Consider the following 18363-nt stretch of genomic DNA (forward strand, 5'->3'; position numbering starts at 1 on the left):
TGGTGGCAGCGAGATAAGATCCAAGCTGGTAATTAAGCTTGGAGGTTCATGCTAAGCACCCAGATTTTGGACGCTAAGGTCCAGATTTGGGATAGAGGCTTATTACAGTAGGCATATCAGCAAAGGAGAGATTTAAGAAGGCAGTAGGAAGTTATTGCTCTTGGCATTGCCAGAACTATGGAAAAGGGCTTTAAAGTAAATGAAAATCAGGCCCCTGGTGTTTACGTTATGAAGAGGAAATATATAATCAGGCCATACCCCTGAAACGTACTTCATTTCAAAGGATGCCATTCATTTGAGACCTGCCTCATCTGTGTTCCACATAAATCCAGGGTCCTCTCTTGCTTTAACTGTCACAAAATTATTTATACCAAAAAGTAAAGAACCATGAACTTGAAGTTGCAGAACGAGTCGTTTCCTCTCAAGGAAGAAATCCCACAGCAATTTAAAATGTTGGGATAAACCACGTTTGTGCAACCTCTTTGGATCTGTCACAGGCTCTGCGGCAGGCATCAAGTATTGCAGAAACCATTTGTGTTTTATTAGAGATCAAGGCTGAGATTTTTTCCACATCTGGCTGAGCCATTTGGGCATACAATTCCCATGAAAAGTAAGGGAAATTGGAGTCAGATTCAAAGTGTCACTTCTGCTCCTGAGTCACACTGAAGCTTGGCTACACACTGAAATAGCTATGTCAGTTTTATTTCACACCTTTTATATCTCGGTGCAAGTCTGTATGAGGACACTTGTATTTCGAACTGAGAGGGGAGTCATTCTGATTTGGTTTAAGTTGGTAAGGCATGGACGAAGTGATCCTGAATATCTCAGCCTGAGTTCTGAAGTTACAGTACTGTTCCTGCACAAGAAAGTTTCTGGAATTCTTAGTTGCTTCTTGGTGCCAATAGCTTTGGCAAAAATGAGAGAAGTTGGATGAAAAATATTTCAGTACTGACAGTTCACTTTCAGATGTTTTTCTAAAAGCTGCTATTCAATTCTTAAAATGTTTTATAGTTTAGATGTGGAGCTTTTATTGGGGACTTTTCAAAAGGCTAAAATCCATTACTAGTTTCGTGGCAAAATGTTAGATCTCTCAGCCTTGATGAGTGTCTTATGTGGAACAAAACATATCAATTAATGCTGACTCTCCTTGCTGTAAATTAGACCTTACTGATCTTTCAAGAAGTATTTTGAAAATGTAATACACTTGAGTTCGAGGGAAGAATTTTCAAAAACAGCATAGTGACTTAGGAACCTAATTCCCTTGGTTTGGTGAAATTAATGCTCCTAAGTCCCTAAATCACTGTTGAAAATGGGACTTGGGCATTTTTAAAATTTTGCCTCTAATCTACATCCATATTTCTCAAGGCTCAGAATTTTCTTCAACAATTCAGAAGTGCAGAAACAATGGTTTCTTTTCCGTTTCTTGTCTGATGAAATAACACTGCGTTATGAATGAGCCCCTAAATAGAATGCATTGCAGTTGTTTTCAAGGGTTGTCAGTACATACTATATAGTCTTAAACAAACCCTAGTTAATCACTGATCAAATGATCTATATTTTGGCTTCACTGACAGATTGGAAGGGCTGTTGATATTGTTGCTTATTAGAGAGAAATTGCTACCAAGTACTGCTTTATTTCCGTACATGATGCTTGAAATATATCATGTGCTGCCCAGCTGAAATTCTTTTTAGATAGTTTACTCTGAGGCCACCTAGTGGCAAGAGATGAGGCTGTAGGGCACCTGGTGAATTTCCTCTGGGGGACAAATTTTCATCTGTGTTTTCAAATTTTGCCTGTGCAAATGTACCAAGCTTCCTGACTTGAATGTCAAAACATGTGTTCGCATGCGCTGAGCAGCAGCATGTGTGTTTTTGTGCAAGAAATCAGAGGCCAAGTATGAAGGTTTCCAGTTCTTCCTATAAAAGATTAGTTCCTGTTGTCTTGGTTACTCCTCATATTAAAGTCCTATAAACAGTAACATTAACAAAGCTAGTAGGGTTCTACAGATATTTAATATAGTCTATAGAAATTTTAACTCTATGGGGAGCATAGTCTAATGGGTAGAGAGCACAGAGTGGGATTGGGTTCTATTCTGGGTCCTGCTAATAACCTGCTCTGTGACCTGAATGAAGTCACTTGCCTCTTTCTTCCTTCATTTCTTCTCCTACTCTTTGTCCCTCTAGACTGCAAGTTCTTTGGGGCAGGGCCTGTCTTTTACTATATGTATATATAGTGACTAACACAGTAGGGCCATAATCTCAACTGTAGGCACCACTTTAATAAAATAATAACCCGTCTAATAGCAAATGAGATCTTCCCTATAATTTCTTTTAAAATCCATTATATCAGACTCCATTGCAGGGATATAATTCCACACATGGGTTAAAAAACAAAACAAAACCTTGAGAAAGTTTATAACAAAACTTTCCTGAAAGGGATGATTGTATTATGGGCAGTTATATGGGTCAATGAATTAGTTTGGTCACCAGTGATCTGAATCCAGTGCATAAAAACCTCACAATGGGAGGCATAGAAGTAACAGCCTGTGGGCTGGTATAGCAACCATAGAGGGATTTCTTAACTGTCTTGTCTGACCTGCAGATTGATTCCACTGCACTGAAATCTCGCATGGTTCTGTCACAGAAATCCCATTGATTCCAACTGTGTGTCAGGCGTTGGGAGTGAATTTCACCCAGAGGAAACATGCAAAATCATAACTGACCTGACTTGCATCTAACTTCAGCAGGACTCACAAAAAAAGGAATTATTGGACAAAGATTAAAAAAGTCTAGCTAGGACTAAAACTGAAAATGTAAGGATGGAGCCTGGAGTTTTAGATCAGAGTTGATTAGGTAGGAGATGGCCACAAGAATAATACTCACCTTAAAATGAAAGCAGTGGGGACTGATTATGAAGGAAGAAGTAATGGCTAAGAATGGTTCATTCATTTGGAGTAGCTGCAATCCATACTTCAAAGAAAGAGGAAGTAATTGCTGCAGTGAAATCAGTATTGAAGAAAAAATGATACTAATGAGGAAGAAAGATGAGAAAGCTGGAATATCATTGCCAGTGGCCTAACTGTGACCAGCACTCCTGAGAGGACACAAGGGAAGGAGGGAGAGCTCTGGGATCCTTCCCCCCAGCATAGGAGCTTGTCACAATAATGGCTTTTATTCTTTCTTGAGCACAAGAATTGCTCCCTGCATAGCTGCTGGAACTAACGTGCTGGAGGGACTGCCGCACTCCTGACTTGAAGTGGTTTCCATCATATACAGAGTTTACAGTTTGATTCAATGACTCTTAGCACCCCCACTACACAAATTGTTCCAGCGCCCCTGGCTCCCTGCTAGCACCATCTGGGCACTAGTCTGTTTAAAAGGCACCTGGTGGCCATGTCTCAATCCTCCCACATCTACTGCAGCCAACTAAAGGGCTATGCAGCGGCTGCATTTCTCACAAGTTCAGTTATGATCATTTGCAGCGTGGTAGCATCTCAGAGCCCCCGTCATGGACAAGGGGCCTGATGTCAGGACGTCAGTCTCAAATCCTGGTCACCCACACCCACTGGGTTCTTGGGAAGTAGTCTTGGCCATCACACAACACCAACTCATTCAATTACCAGAGAATTCACAGACTTGGGTGGGCCAGCTTCCAGGGTTCTGTGACCTGCTTCCTGATTGGCTACTTGCTCTTGGCCCTGATTGGCTGGTGTCCATATATAAATTTCCTGCTTCTGTTCTGGCCTTGCCTGAGCAACAAGCCATTGCCTGCTAGTTGCCACTTGGACCCAGCTTGACCCCGCCAGCTGCCTTGCTATATGCTCCCCTTGGATTGGATCTCCTGGTTATTAAACGTCTTGTGTGAACTCTGACCACTGATCCGGATCTGCCTTCAACCTGCATGCACTCACTGTGCTAGGAGCTGTACAAACACAGAACAAAAAGATAGTCCCTGGTTTAAGCCTAAAACAAGACACAACAGGTGGAAACAGACAGCAAAACACAAGGCAACAATGAGACAACACTGTTCAAGTATGTGGAGTTCCAGAAATGCCAGCAGCGCGCCGCTCCAAACTTCAGGTTTGTGTCTCAGTGACACAGTCAGTAACTCTCAGGTGTTATAGTAGTCTGGAAGTGTATTGGGTCCTGCAAAAGGAATTCACCATACAGCTCAGGCTTTTTGTTAAATAATTGAAGGAGGAAGCAGTTTCCGCCCATGTCACTCTCCAGAATTGAATCCTGACAGCCGGTGGCACAAACAGAGCCTCAAACAGAACTGAAAATAGCTTTTCAAAAGCCAAGCATCACTTTGTGGATGCCAGCTGGTTACACCATGAAAGCTAACTGACACACTGATTGTCATCATTATTAACAAGCTAGGTTGATTGGTTTAACTGCTTGTTCTGTCAGAGAACACAGTCATTGCTAAGAATAGCCCCAGGATAAATAAACCTCTTTAATCTTAGTCTGAAGTGGAAGAGGAGGGAAGTGGAGATGCCAGCAATCCCAGTGTATGATGCAGAACACAAACAGAGGACTGAGATCAGGTGTAGAATAGGATGGGATTAGTTGATTGATATATCCTGTTCTGTATTGCTATCTTTGCAGCTGAAGAAAATGGATGCTTACAATGGAGGGATGCTTACAATGGCAGGACTGGGGTCTATGGCTGTAAAATCTACCAGCTCTCATTTTCACATGGCCATAGCCCAGCCATGAAAGCTGTGAATAATACAACAGCATGGGAACAAACGTGCTGCAATGATTATTCAAACTGTAGTTAGTTCACAAACCCTGATCTAATCCTCAACTGTACAGAACATATTCAGGGTACATTATGCACATTATGAATGTTAGAAGCTGGAGATTAAATCCCCTAAGCGTGCCCCGCTCTCGCTCCTCCCACCCGTGTGCCTCCTGCATGCTGCAGAACAGCTGACTGCAGCAGGCAGGAGGTTCTGGGAGGGAAGCGGGGGTACTGATCGGCAGGGCCTCTGGTGGTCAGGAGATGCTGGGGGGAGGAGGAGGAGCTGCTGGGGGGGCTGACCAATGGGTGCTCAGCACCCACTTTTTTTTCTGTGGGTGCTCCAGCCCCATAGCACCCTCAGAGTCGCCACCTATGGACGCAATCTTGTTTATTTACAGGGATTCTACATAGTCCTGCTTCTCTGCATGCAGGAGGCAGGATTTCTTGGTTTAGAGCCCTAACCCTCTTTAGCCAACACCAGACCAAAACCTCTTTCTAGCTTCTCTAGGATCAGACCATGCTCCCAGGCTGTTGCTTGGCTTCCTGGCTTTTTGCCTTTGTCTCTGTTCTGCCCCACCACACACAAAAATCAATACTCAGCTGAACCCTCCTCCTACATAGAGCTAGTTTCTGGGCAGACCTTATTAATCCTTGTTTTAGGTGTGTTCCCTTACAACTATCTTAAGTGGAGGGCCTGTTCACACATCAGTTTTAACGAGGTTTTAACTCAACTTGTAACAAGGTGTCACTCAGCTCATAACAACAAGCAAAGTTTAGGAAGTTTAGGTTAAAAAGGAATAAACTGGCACAACATCTATATTGTGCATGCATTTCATTTAACTGAATGGATGGTCTTGGTTTCAAGGTGCTGGACTGAGAATCAGGAGAACTGGGTTGAATTCCTGGAATTGCACAGGCTTATTGTATGAGATTGGGCAAGTGATGCAGGGTCAGATTTTTAAAGGATTAGGTGCCTAAAGATGCACGTAGGTGCCTAATGGGATTTTCAGAAGCTGGTTTAAATATTGGACACTAGTCGGGCAGGATGGAGGGTAAAAGCCTGAAAGCACCTCCTGCTGCCTAACTCCTAGACAGCAGGAGGATGATATTGACCTAGTGAATGCTCCCTGAGAACAAGTTAATGCAGCTCTTCTCCAATGTCAGGACAGAAGAAAATGAGTGGGAGTTAGGCACCTCAGAGAAAATCCCACACCCCTCTCCGGAGTGTTAGTGGCCTAAATACTTGGCCCTAGTGTCTCTGTGCTTCAGTTTCCCTGTGTGATATGGAATGAAGATTTTTTTTCTTTTTCTCACTTCTCTGTGTGTCTGAGCTAATTATCTTGTACGCTTTTTGGATTGGAGACTGTCTTACTATGCATATGAGAGAAATAATATGTATGTCCACCACCTAGCACAATGGGGCTCTGAGCTCAGTTGGGGCATCTAGGTGCTACTGAAATAGAAGAAATAAGAGACGGAGAGAAATCAGTTCTAACTGCAGCACAAATACACAGTATAACTCAGTCAGGGTCCAGTGGGCAGAGGACACTAGTAAATAGTGGTATCTTGGTGGGCAAAGATTTAGGCCAGCCGGGGAGGTGTTTGCCCCATCACCTCCTGCTGCCCAAAGCAGGATCTTTTAATTTAGAGGGGCTATGTGAGCTCATACGTTACAGCCATGTATAAATGTAGGCTGGACACTTCGTAAATGCAGCATCTAAGGCAATAGACTTAACCCAGGATGGGGGAGCAAAGCAATAGCTCTCCTCTCTAGCCTTTTCCCAGCGGGCAGACCCATTGCAAAGGAATGAGAGTGGACAGTGCCTAGAACATTGGTGTCCCACTCCGTGTCTGGGGTTCCAGCGTGCTAGTGCAGGGGCAGGCAAACTTTTTGGCCTGAAGGCCGCATCAGGTTTTGGAAATTGTATGGAGAGACGGTTAGTGGAGGGGGGCATGGCCCAAGCCCCCATTCCCTTTCCGCCCCCCCGCTTCTCGCCCCCTGACGGTCCACCCCGGACTCCTGTCCCATCCAATCCCCCCTGTTCCCTGATGGGCCCCCTCGNTGCAGTATCTTCTGGTGATCTGGTAGTCACAGAAGGCCGAGTGACAAGATGTTTGGGATTCAGGGTGTTAGAGGGCTTATTCCTCCACCCTCTTACTTCCCTGGTCCTTCTTGCATGAACAGAGAGCAACAATACCCGAAGTCCAAAGGCGCAAACAATTTGATGTTTATTGGTGTGAACTTCCAGCAAGCATAATTTTAGTTTCCTTCCTTAGTGTCCCCTTTCCAGCTCTGACACCACAGAGCCTTGCCTGTGTCCTTGTTCCTGTTCCCATCCCCTGTTCCCATTTCCCCCTTTCGCAAAACATGATCCCAGTTTCCCCCATCCCCATCCTACCCCTTTCTTGACTGACCCTGGACCTCTACCCCCATTGAACCCCCCGTTCCCCGTCCTCTGACCGCCCTGACCCCTATCCATATGCCCACCTCCTGAACTCCCCTGCCCTCTATCCAACCACCCCTGCTCTGTTCCCCTTTACTGCGCTGCCTGGAGCACCAGTGGCTGGCGGCATTACAGCCACACATCGCGCAGCACAGAGCACCGGGTCAGACTGAGCTCTGCAGTGGCGCTGCCCCAGGAGCTCGCAGCCCCACCACCCAGACCATTGCATCGGTGGTGGGGTAAGCTAAGGCTGCAGGGGAGGGGGAACAGCAGGGGAGGGGCCGGGGGCTAGCCTCCAGGGGCAGGAGCTCAGGGGCCAGGCAGGAGGGTCCCATGGGCCACATCCGGCCCGTAGGTCGTAGTTTGCCCATCTCTGTACTAGCGCAATACAAATGCATAATAATAATTTGTTGTAACAATAAGGATCTACTACTTTGCAATTCTATAGCACCTTGAATCTGAGGATTTCAAAGCACTTTCCCACTGTTAGTCATTATGTCACTCAGCAGCCCCACTATTGTCAACCCTCAGGGTAAAAAAGCATGAGACAGGCCCCAAAGTGTTATGAAACTGGCTTAAAAACCATGTATGGTGACCAGATGTCCTGATTTTTTAGGGACAGTCACGATTTTTGGGTCTTTTTCTTATATAGGCTCCTATTACCCCTCACTCCCGTCCTGATTTTTTACATTTACTGTCTGGTTACCCTAAAACTATGAAATGTTAAAAGTTAATACCTTTTGGGTTCTTTCTTTTCCTTCTGCTGTTGGAGCTTCTAGGGTTGAGGTTTCCAAGCTTTTCTCTGCTAGTAACTTTCCTTTTTAAAAAGAAAAGTTAAGAGTCTCAGGGTTTCACCAGACTCCAGGAGCTGGGGCTTGGAGAAAAATGCCAAATATCATGAGACCTGTGATAAAATTGTGAGAATTGGCAATACTGTACCCTTATGAGATAGATACAACTTTGAAGATGGGTAAAATAAGGCATAGAGAAGGTAAATTTAGTTGTGCTATGACACACAATGAGTTAATTTCCAAGCGTATCTCTAGATCTCTGTGTATCCATCTAGGTTTTTATAAGGATGTCCATTGCCCTGGTGTCTGAGTGCCTAATACCCGTTTGTGTTTCTGATGTATTACTACTTTTCCTATAAAGGATATGAAAATTCTCAATATTACCAATTTGGAAACAAGAGATTTTTCAGAATTTCTTCCATGGATCGGGTAGAATTCCTCTGTGTGATGCTGAACAGTTCTTGCTGCACTGTACCCCCTTGTCCAGTAGATGGCATTAAAAGATCATGTGCATTTGGCAATCCCACAGCTTTCTTGTAAGTTCCCTTAAATGTTAGAAGCATACACATTCTTGATTAGGAGGGAGACCTCTATTTTTTCAAACTCTTTTAGTCCATACTGTCATTCCCGTTCTGAAGAGAGAAACAATTTTCCACTGTTATTGTTCATGGTTTATGCTATACTCTCTCCTCTCAGGAAATGTTTAAGTGCAGTGGTTAAACCATTTCCTGCTTTAGAGGTGCATTTTTATCCATTTGATTTGCACTACATGAGGAAAATATAGCCATTAAAACAATCACTAATAAAGAAGGAATATAAACTTGGGGTGAAAGATGAAAAGGAAAAACAAGTAACCTAGTTTTGGATGCACCTACTCCACCAAACAGTATTATTTATTTGCACTGTGGTTTCTTCTAGCAGCCCCAGTTCAAGCAAGGCTGAGATTAAGATTGTTCACATGCTTAAAGTTAAGCACTTTACTGAATCAAGGCTACAGGGCCAAATCAGGGATCTAGGTCCCATTGTGTTCGGTGCTGTACACGCATACAATGAAAAGTTGGTCCCTGCCCCAAAGAGCTTACAATTCTAAATCCAGTGTTTTGGTTTTACTCATCTGCCATCCCTATCATGCCTGCAACTTCCAGAGCATGGTACTGAGTTACATCTAACTGTCTTTATCTGTGACTCAGCTAAAAGGGAAGTTGTAGATAAAGAAATTGGTAATTTAGGTGTAAAAGGTATAATTTAGTCCTTAGTGAAACCAGACTAGTTACCATCATGTGGCATATTACGATCAGCTGTTTTCTCTTTCCCGAGGGGCTGTGTCTATTCTTGGATTTGTCACAGACTTGCTCTGTGACTTGTTTTCAGTGCTGTCCTCTCTGGGTGTCACAGAAATTCAGCTCCTCACAGGACTAGGCCCATAGCCAGCATGTGCTAAAGGAGTGTGTGTGTGTGATGGGGGGAATGTCTGACCACAGCCAGGTGGAAGGAACAGCACTGGCATAGCCATGAGGAAGTTACACTCTTTCCTGGAAGAGTCAAGTGCACAATTTGTGCAAGGGAGGCTCTAAGTCTGGGGCCAACAGATGGAGGGTGGGTACCCAAAGGTTTCAGAGACCTTGGCAGTGCTGGGTGTCAGTCTTTACTGTAGGACGAGAAGCTGTTGAACAGGTTCCCTGCTGTATTTGGCACAAATACTACATGCCGTTCTTCAGCATTGGATATGCACGGCTGCCTCTCCCTTCATTTTCCTGGAACAAACATGTTTGCTATGGGCAGCATAAGGAATACACTATTCCCGATGAATGTTTGAATTTCCTTGAGAGAATGTTACTGTATCTGTGGGCAATAAATCAGGACAAAATCTTGCCTCTGAACTCAGGACTATTTGTTCTGGGTCTGAATTCAAGATTCCACTGCCTTAGGAGAAGTGGCAGAGTAGAGGTGCCTCCCCTGCCATCCGTGCATTTTTTGGGCATTCATTCACACACTATGACTTCCCCATCATACCGGAGTCTTTGAAGAGACTGTTCAGAGGCTGCTGGTCCAGGAGTCTACGGTCTCGCCCAGAGAAGAAATGAGAAGGTAGCAGAGTTTAGGGACCACCCATGTGAGTAGACCAGGCTGAGACAATTGTTCCACATTGTTCTGTGAAACCAACTGTTCTTCAACCCAGAATGTGCCTTTGCTGGATGCCGTGTAACAGGAAGAGGTTGCAGGCAGATTAGGTGGATGATAGGAGGTGGGGGACTTCTAAATGAAAACAGCCTGAGCAGATCGCTAGCTTGAAAGATGCTGCAGAACACTCCACTCATCCAATAGTGGCTCAATGTCCTACCCAACAGAGAGGATAGAAATGGGAAGGGAAAGTAAAAGCAACAAAGGCTTCTAGGGTAGATGATTATGTTTTATTTTTTTTCCCAGGCCCATTGCTAGGAGCTCTACTGAGCCCAGACCACTCTTAGTTTTTCCACCAGGCAGGCCAGCTAACTGGTAAAATATTTAATAGTCTTCCCAGTGGTGGAAGTTCAAGAGTATATTCACTTTAATGGCATTACAGTGGCTGCAACTGGGATCCCCGATGTATCAGAACGTAAATTAGAAGGATACTAATATTCCCCTACTGGAATCTGAAAAAAAAAAAAAAGCATCACAAAGATTGAATCACTTGTGTTTGAAGGCACTGGAGAAATCAAAATCTGTTTGGGTTCAGCTGTTTGTAGCAGTTTGCAGGGATTAGCAACCCCTCAAAGACAGAGACTTACATACAAACCAAGCACCTGGTCAACAAGTCCAGCTAGTCACAGCTGTTCTTTCCATCTCTCGTTTCATTGTTTGCGGAACACAATGAAGCAATCGAGTGCTGAGAGGGTTGAACAGACAAAAAGCACCCATGGGCCCAGCTCTGGAGTACTTTGTAAAACCCAGATAACTGGAAAAATAGATCAAGTCTGGACATCAACAGGAAGCTGAAAAATTATTTCAGTGGAAGAGCAGAAACGTGGATGTCAATCATTTGGCTATAGGCATCATGGTAGAACAGAGCTGATCACATACAGGATGGTTTCCAAACTCTGCATTATGCACTGGTTATATAGAAGGTAATGGTCTACTTTTACTCACACATACACGCGCTCTCTCTCTCTCTCACACACACACACTCACACAGAGAGATTAGGGCTTTGCCTAATGATCTCTAGGAACAAACCTTCTGAAAAACAGGAATAAGATCAATTCTTTGGCCTCTGGTTCTAAATCAGCAAAGCTGAAAAGACTTTGATTCTCGTGGATGCAATGATCACAAAACATATGATTTCACAAAAAATGGAAGAGTAGGCATATGCCTAGAACAGAGCAGTAGCATTCAGGTCTGTCTGAATTAGCAGCCAAAGAAATGAACAGCAACTATATGAAGCTGAAGAAATTTGGACCACATTTCTCGATACGTTTGGATAGAAATGTTGAGCTGGCTCATGGAATACCAGACCTCCATTCCACTTAACCCCTCCTCTTCACCCCCACCAATGCCTTTCCTTCCCTCATGTTATGTCTATTGTCTGGTTTTATAGTGTCTGGGCTTGCAGCTTTGACAAGTTATAAATTGTGTAATTCCATAATTTTACTGGCGATCCCGTGAAGTATTTGGAACCGTATACAAGCTGTAAGTCATTTAGCTTTTTTTTTGTACTTTTCATTGTCTGTTTCTCTATGAAAATCAACGAACAATTAATCCCCCAAACCACATGCTTAAATCCATCTCTATTCAGCAACATACTTTAAAATCAATGGAACTTAATCAGGGGCCTACAGTTCAATGCTCTGTTGAATATGAGTGAACCCCTGAGAATTGCCCCATAGTCCTCTTTTCCGGTACTCAGTCTGTGTCACTCTCTCTTTTCCATCCCTCAGTGTGACCCCACAAGACACTGATTTTATTGGTTGATTAATTGACTTGGATTTATACAATAATAGAAAGGAGGGGACCTTTCCAAGGATCCGGACACCCCTGCTGGCAGAACAAAGATTAAATTTAAATAGCAACTTACTTCTGGGAGAGCCAGCAAAATTTAAGCCAGAGCTCCCATCCCCTATGCAGATTCAACCCCCATCAAACACTGCCCCTTGCAGCAGCGGGTGCACACAGAGCTGAATCTTGCAGCCTGCCTTGAAGGTCAGACTGCAGCTATTTTGAACCATAGGGAAGCTTGGTTCCTCATAGAAACCACTTTGCTGCCAGCACCTCTTTACAAGCAACCCTATTTTACGCACAGGGTATAAACTCTTCAGGGCAGGGATTTTGTCTCCCTGGGTGAGGGAGAGAGCTGCCAAAATCCAAACAGTAATAATAAATACTCATCACAGCCCAGTTTCCCTCTCTTCATTCTACTTCAGGCACTCTCATTCCTGTGCTATACCCTTTCAGTCCCGTTTTGCAGAAGGCAAGTTTCTCTCTCTCTTTCTTACTCGTCTATCTTTTTATTTTGTATTCGGTGGTGATGGGACAAAATAAACACCCCAGATCTGCCAAGAACCCTATTGCCTAGGAGTCTGAGGCAGAGACAGCGGTGAAATGAGGAAAGACACATGGTGGATTTTAACCGCAACTTCTACTAAGCTTAAATACAGGGGAGGGCTGCTACCCACCCATCACCCACTCTACTATACCAGCTATTTAGTTGGTTCCAGTGTGGGGGTTATGCGGGGCTCCTACCATATAACCCATAACTGAGGTAGGCCCTCTTCAGACTACCTCCCAAGACTCAGCTTGCTCTGCGTCCTACCCCTCCCTCCGGAAGGGGGTCAGAGGGTGCAGAAGGGTGGGGACCTCAGCCATGACAGTCACAAGGTCTGACCCCATTCCATGAGTCCCAGGCCCATCACCAGCATCCCAGGTTTTTTACTTCTGCGAACTGTTCTTCTGATTGCAACTCAGCCAAATACCTCAGTTAGGTACCAAGCACCTTCCTACTTAACCCACTGTGGACTGAAGGTGTGGTGAGGAAGGCAAAACAACTCCCCTCTCCCTCTGTCAATTGGCCCACAGGGGAAAAAAAAGTTCCTTCCTGACCCCCAAACCGGTGATCAGCTAAACCTGCAGCACCTGTCAGGCTGGTTTTCCATTCACAGGGGGTAGGATGGGACTGGTTTAATGGAGCCAAAAGGGATTCCACATGGCCCTCACCCCAGGTTAAATCCTGGGAGCTGGGAAATGCTGGCCAATCAACACCCCTCCTCCCCAACTGGCCAATGGGTGTCAGAGACTCTGTGTGAAGGGGAGGAGCTACATGGTGTCCCTCAGTGACTGTCTTCCTCAGCAACTGTCCCTCAAGTTCCCCACCTGTTGAGGCAGGTGAGTGGCATTTCTCCTATCCTGCAGCAGGTGTACTGGACCCTTAAGCATTGGGGAAGTTTGGAAGTGGATCTGAAATCTGCTGCTCAGCCTCATTCAAACTGCTCCATTCTTAATTCAGACACTTCCTATTATGTTGTTCTCAAGCCTCCCCCACTCCTGATTTTTCTATCCTGGCATTGTCACAACATTCTATTTTGAATTTAGTCTCCATCATTTTTGCAGTGTGATCTTTCAGTGCTTTCTTATCAGTATTGTATTGGTCCTTTGGGGCTTCGTATCATGTTCCTCTCTCTCTTTCTCCCGGTCTTTGTGTGTAGCATTAGAGTCTTGGCTTCAGTCATATTGTTTCCATGTCATTCCATTTGGACTCATGATATGTTTCTTTCATAACATTCAGGTTCAGTTCTAGTTCTGTCAGTTCATAATGATTTATCTTAGTGCAAACTCAACTGATCTCAAATCAATATAGCCTTCAGCTGCTTGGTGAGGAAAGAGAACCTGACGTGGAAACAGATTGTGAGATGGTGACTCACGTTCACAGTGAAACCTCGCCTGACCTGACCTTTCACGAGACCCACAGAATTTGGCCCAGGCTCATCAAAAGGCTTGCGGTGCTTCTTTTGAATGAGCTTGTGACAATTGCTGGTCCTGTTTTGAAATTATGCAACATTCATGGTTTCATTCATGGTTTTGATGAGGAGTTCATTGAACACCAGTAGTTCTGCACTGACATTTTGGGTCATCAGCTTATTACTAGTAATGCATTTATATGTTAATGTTGCCCAAATGTCCCATATCAGAATCTTTCAATCCTAAAATTTAAGGTGAAACTCAGACCAAAATAAAATAAGACCCCGATCCTGCAAACACTTACGTACATGCATAACTTTACTTCTATAGACATCAGTGGGAGTATTGATAGGAGTAACGTCATAAATGTTTGCCGGACAGATGCCTGTATTAGTGCAAACATGAAGGAGTGCGGGGGCTTCTTTAGGGTAGTAGGAGGGATCATAATAAGGAGGGTGGGACAAAAATCAGGAAAGAAAAATTTAGGTTGACTATCAGAGAAAGCTTTCCAAACAGTCTGCCAAGGGAATGTACCTGCAATTTAAAAGCAGAGAGGAGAGGATATGCTGTAGAAACAAACAATCCCTCCTTGGCTAGGGTGCTGGATTATGGTCTGATCATCCCTGACTTTTACAATTCATGTCTTTCCCTGTGTTCTGTCCAGCAGCAAGCCTACAGAGAGCTCACACTAAATCAGGAGGGCGACAGCAACAATTTGGCAGGGCCCTACCCCAGTTCCATCCGAGCCCAGTATTTACCAGAGGTGTCAGAGCACAGCTTCCAAAATCCTCAGCACATCTCAGCTCTCTTTTGTGCACTCTCTTCACACCAGGGAGAAAAGGAGAAAACTCACTCTAGAAGTTTCTTTGAGCTGAGTGGCTGGCTTCATCCACCCAAGTGATCTGTCATGGGTTTAATTTCCTCTTTTGGGTGTGGTCCTAAAGTGACGTCATGGGACTATTGGCTCATCCACCACTTGTCAAACCCAGAAGGAGGCTCAATGTGTGATGATAGAAATCTGCCCTTTGAACCATTTCTTGCACCAAGTTGCACAATCTAGTAAAGATATGAAGTGTTTGTGGCTGAGGCTTCCTGATGGAAAAAAGGGGCAGGGAGGCCACTTTCAGTGTTCATTAGTCCAGCTGTGGATTGTTGTCTGCCACGGTACTAGCCTGATGATCAGTCTGGTTGTGACCTATGTTAATTTCTTCTCTCCAGACAACAGTTTTATTGGTGTGGATAATGTTCCAAGAGGCTGTCACCCCTCCTACCTCCAGGTTATTCATTATGGCCCTGATTTATAAGGTACTTTCCCCAAAGGTGACTCTCTTTGAGATTAGAGAGGATCCATTAGAATTCTTAGGAGAAGGCCACTGCCAACCAACTGCCAGCTCCCCACTTCAGTAACCTTGTTTTTCTTGCTGTCTGAAACAGTTTCCTGCAAGTCTGTGCTCTCTTCAGGCAAAGAGGCAGCAAATCAAAAAGAAAATCCTCTGAAGAGTAGCAGGTAGAAGGGGCCAAATCAATCACTGGTGTCACTCAGCTACCTGCACTTCAGTTACGCTAGTTTGAATTTGATCTCTGATGACCACACATGCCCCAAGGAGATAAAACCACTCCAACCCCAGGCTGCAGTTGTCCACATTTGGGCTGTATTACAGCAAACTAAGTGCAACCTGGTGTTGTTTTCATTCTTAGCCTGATGGATCATGTAATTAGAGAGCAAAATAACATTCTTATGCTTGGCAGATCTTTTAGACGTAGAAAACCTCTTTCCTTTATTTTTTTTATAGACAACATGGAGACAGTGCTAAATGGCAAACACTAAATTTAATATCCTATTTCAAACAGCTGGCTTTGGGTCTGGAAGTACTTCAATTGATTGCCCTGGTTCAAAGAAGTAGGAATGATTTCACTTTGAATAAAACAATGTTTTTCTAGCATATTGGCTGCCCTGTGCTGGATCATAACCTCTAAAGCTGCACATACCTCCGTATGTTTGAAAACAAGGTTGATTTCTTACCTCCTCAAATAGACAATCAGGTTTCTAAATAGCGGCAAAGGGAGGGAGTTGTTCTTTTCCTTTTGAAAAGGTGGGAGAAAGGAAAATCATTATTCTGTGCTGTTTATGAATGGGCTGATTCCCACACTGTCCTCCACAGTTAGGCCCCGATCCTAGAAGCACTTGGACATGTACTTCATTTTAGGTACGAGTGATCCCACTGGAGTAAGTGACACTGCTCACATGCAAAGGGAGGCATGTGTATAAGGCTTGGGGTTTAAGTGTCCAAACTCAACCGCTTCATGAGGTTTAAATTTATGTGTAACTGAAAAAAAGCAATAACATAAAATAAAGTAAGCTTGGCTGTTCTTAGAATTCCCGTGCTCCCCACCAAACTCCCTCTATCCACCCATTTCCCTGCCCCCCCCATTACAGGTTTTCTTTGTATCCACTTCACTTTTTATCTGGGTCAAAGCCAATTATTATGACAGCTGTAGCCACCCTGCATCTTAATATAGGTAGCCCTACCTTATCATACACCAAAGCAACATTAGTCTTCGACTCAGTTATGCTGACGTATCAGTAAATGCAGGGACTGAGTTTGCAGTAGCAGTTCTGATTGTTCCAGCCTCCCTGAATGTGGCTGGACCCAAGCACAAAAAAGAAAAAGAAGCTCTACAAGAAGTAGAAAACATATGGGAACTGAATTGGGATTTAAAGGTTAGATTAATGTGGAACATGTATAACGATGTATCTTTCCCACAGATCTGTCTGTGAGGCAGATGGCTTACCACCAATGCCCACCTCCACCTGCCCCACCACCACATGCAAAGACCCCTTCGGCTGGTCCTGCAGTTGCCATGGTGTTTTCGTGGAACACCATCTCTGCCCATGGTGATGAACTTGGTTTTGGGAAGTGTGTCTGTCTCCAAAGGAGACTACATATTAGGCTCTTTCCTCTGAGGAGCAGAGAGAGACTTCTCTAAAAAGGGCTGAGAAAAGTCTCCAGCAGGAGCGGGGTCCTGTGATCTGGGCTACAAGATCCATCCAGAGGTTGGCTGGGGAAGGGTTAGCAGTCTCTCCTGGAGTAGAAGGACCCCCCAGAGCGCAGAGACTGCAGGGTAGTGGAACTCAGCCAGCTGTATTGAATGATGTTACCCCCCCAGTGCACCTTAAGAGGGTTGTGTTTGGAGGGCCTTGGCTGGCTGTTAGCACTACATCCTTGGGCTGGGGTAATGTTGTTGTTTGCAAGATTTAGACCCTGGCTGCACAAAGCCATCCCCTTTGGTCTGGATTCATTTAGAAGCCAGGCTGAAGGAAGCCATTCTGAACTCAATTTAAAACCCATGAGCATTCTCTTTGTTTCCACTGACCAGGTGATGTGCAGTGCGACTCTTTCTCTGCTATTAGTCTTTCTCTCTCATAAGAGCCAAAGGAACCTAATCCCTCTTCTTAAACAACAACCAAAACAAAGGAGCATATGCCTTAGGGCGAAGTCCTAGGGGCTGGCAGCAGAGTAATAACAGGAGATAAATAAGTTGCCTGGGTCTTCAAGGGAGACATTTGTGTTCAGGGCTGTGGTAAGTTTCACAAGGTCCATTGTGACACACAGACTCCATGTGGACCACCCAGTTGCTTGGCAAGAAACCCATCTTTCTCATGGTTTCTGATGCCTTCTAGTCCCCTTTTTTGGCAGGATGCTGCTTTGACAGCTCTCTTGTTTTCCCAGCTGTTCTATATGCCCAAGATCAGGTCACTAACAGCAAAAGGGCCAGCTTCAGAATAAAACAAAAACTCTTCAAAATAAAAATATACCTGCAGGGGTCCCCTTCCCACTGAAGGGCGCCATCTCCAAGCATTCAGTATTGAAGTGGCTTGTGCGGGTTACTAGTGAGTGCATGAGCGTTTCTCCGTCCCATGCAAAAAAAGAACCACACAGAGAGAGCGACTGAAACAATTTAGAAAATGCAGCATAATCTGCAATGGAAAAATCATGCAGGATTGAAAAGGAGAGAGCAAACCCCCTCCTCACTGACAGCTAGAAGGGAAAATGAAGACACCATAGCAGGCCTATTACAGGAAGCATGGATAATCTAGTGGGTAAGGTGAGTTCAATTTTCATTTCAGTCCCAGACTTCCTGTGTCACCTTGAGCAAGACTTTGGTGTTTTGAGGATAAAATTCATCAGTGTCTGTGTTGTGATCAGACCTATAAGAGAGGGAAAGAGCCCACAGAACACAACACCCTTCCCTGAGCAGTTCAATTAACGTCTCGGGTTGGGGGAGGGATCCTCTCACGTCTTTCTCTTTGGAAAGTGTAAGGTCAGGGTTTTGTACCCCAGTTTAAAAAATAACACATTAACAGCCCTGTGAAGGGCTCATAGATATAGGACTCTGTGATGAACCAGGCTGCAAAACTTTGGCAAATATTCTGTAAGCAGGGCTTAAAATAAT

General features: G+C 44.5%; 1 protein-coding gene across 1 annotated transcript in view; it reads right to left on the reverse strand.

The window, feature by feature from the left end:
- MMD (monocyte to macrophage differentiation associated) overlaps positions 1–18363 on the reverse strand; it is a 139751-nt gene that overhangs the window by 68084 nt on the left and 53304 nt on the right. Inside the window, exons 3-4 of the mRNA XM_032805603.2 lie at positions 16439–16553; positions 15932–15990 (exon numbers count right to left, since the gene is read on the reverse strand). The gene's annotated coding sequence lies outside the window, so the exon portion shown is untranslated. The remainder of the gene's footprint in view (positions 1–15931; positions 15991–16438; positions 16554–18363) is intronic.

This window comes from Chelonoidis abingdonii, chromosome 13 (assembly GCF_003597395.2).
Source record: "Chelonoidis abingdonii isolate Lonesome George chromosome 13, CheloAbing_2.0, whole genome shotgun sequence".
NCBI classification, from domain to species: domain Eukaryota; kingdom Metazoa; phylum Chordata; order Testudines; family Testudinidae; genus Chelonoidis; species Chelonoidis abingdonii.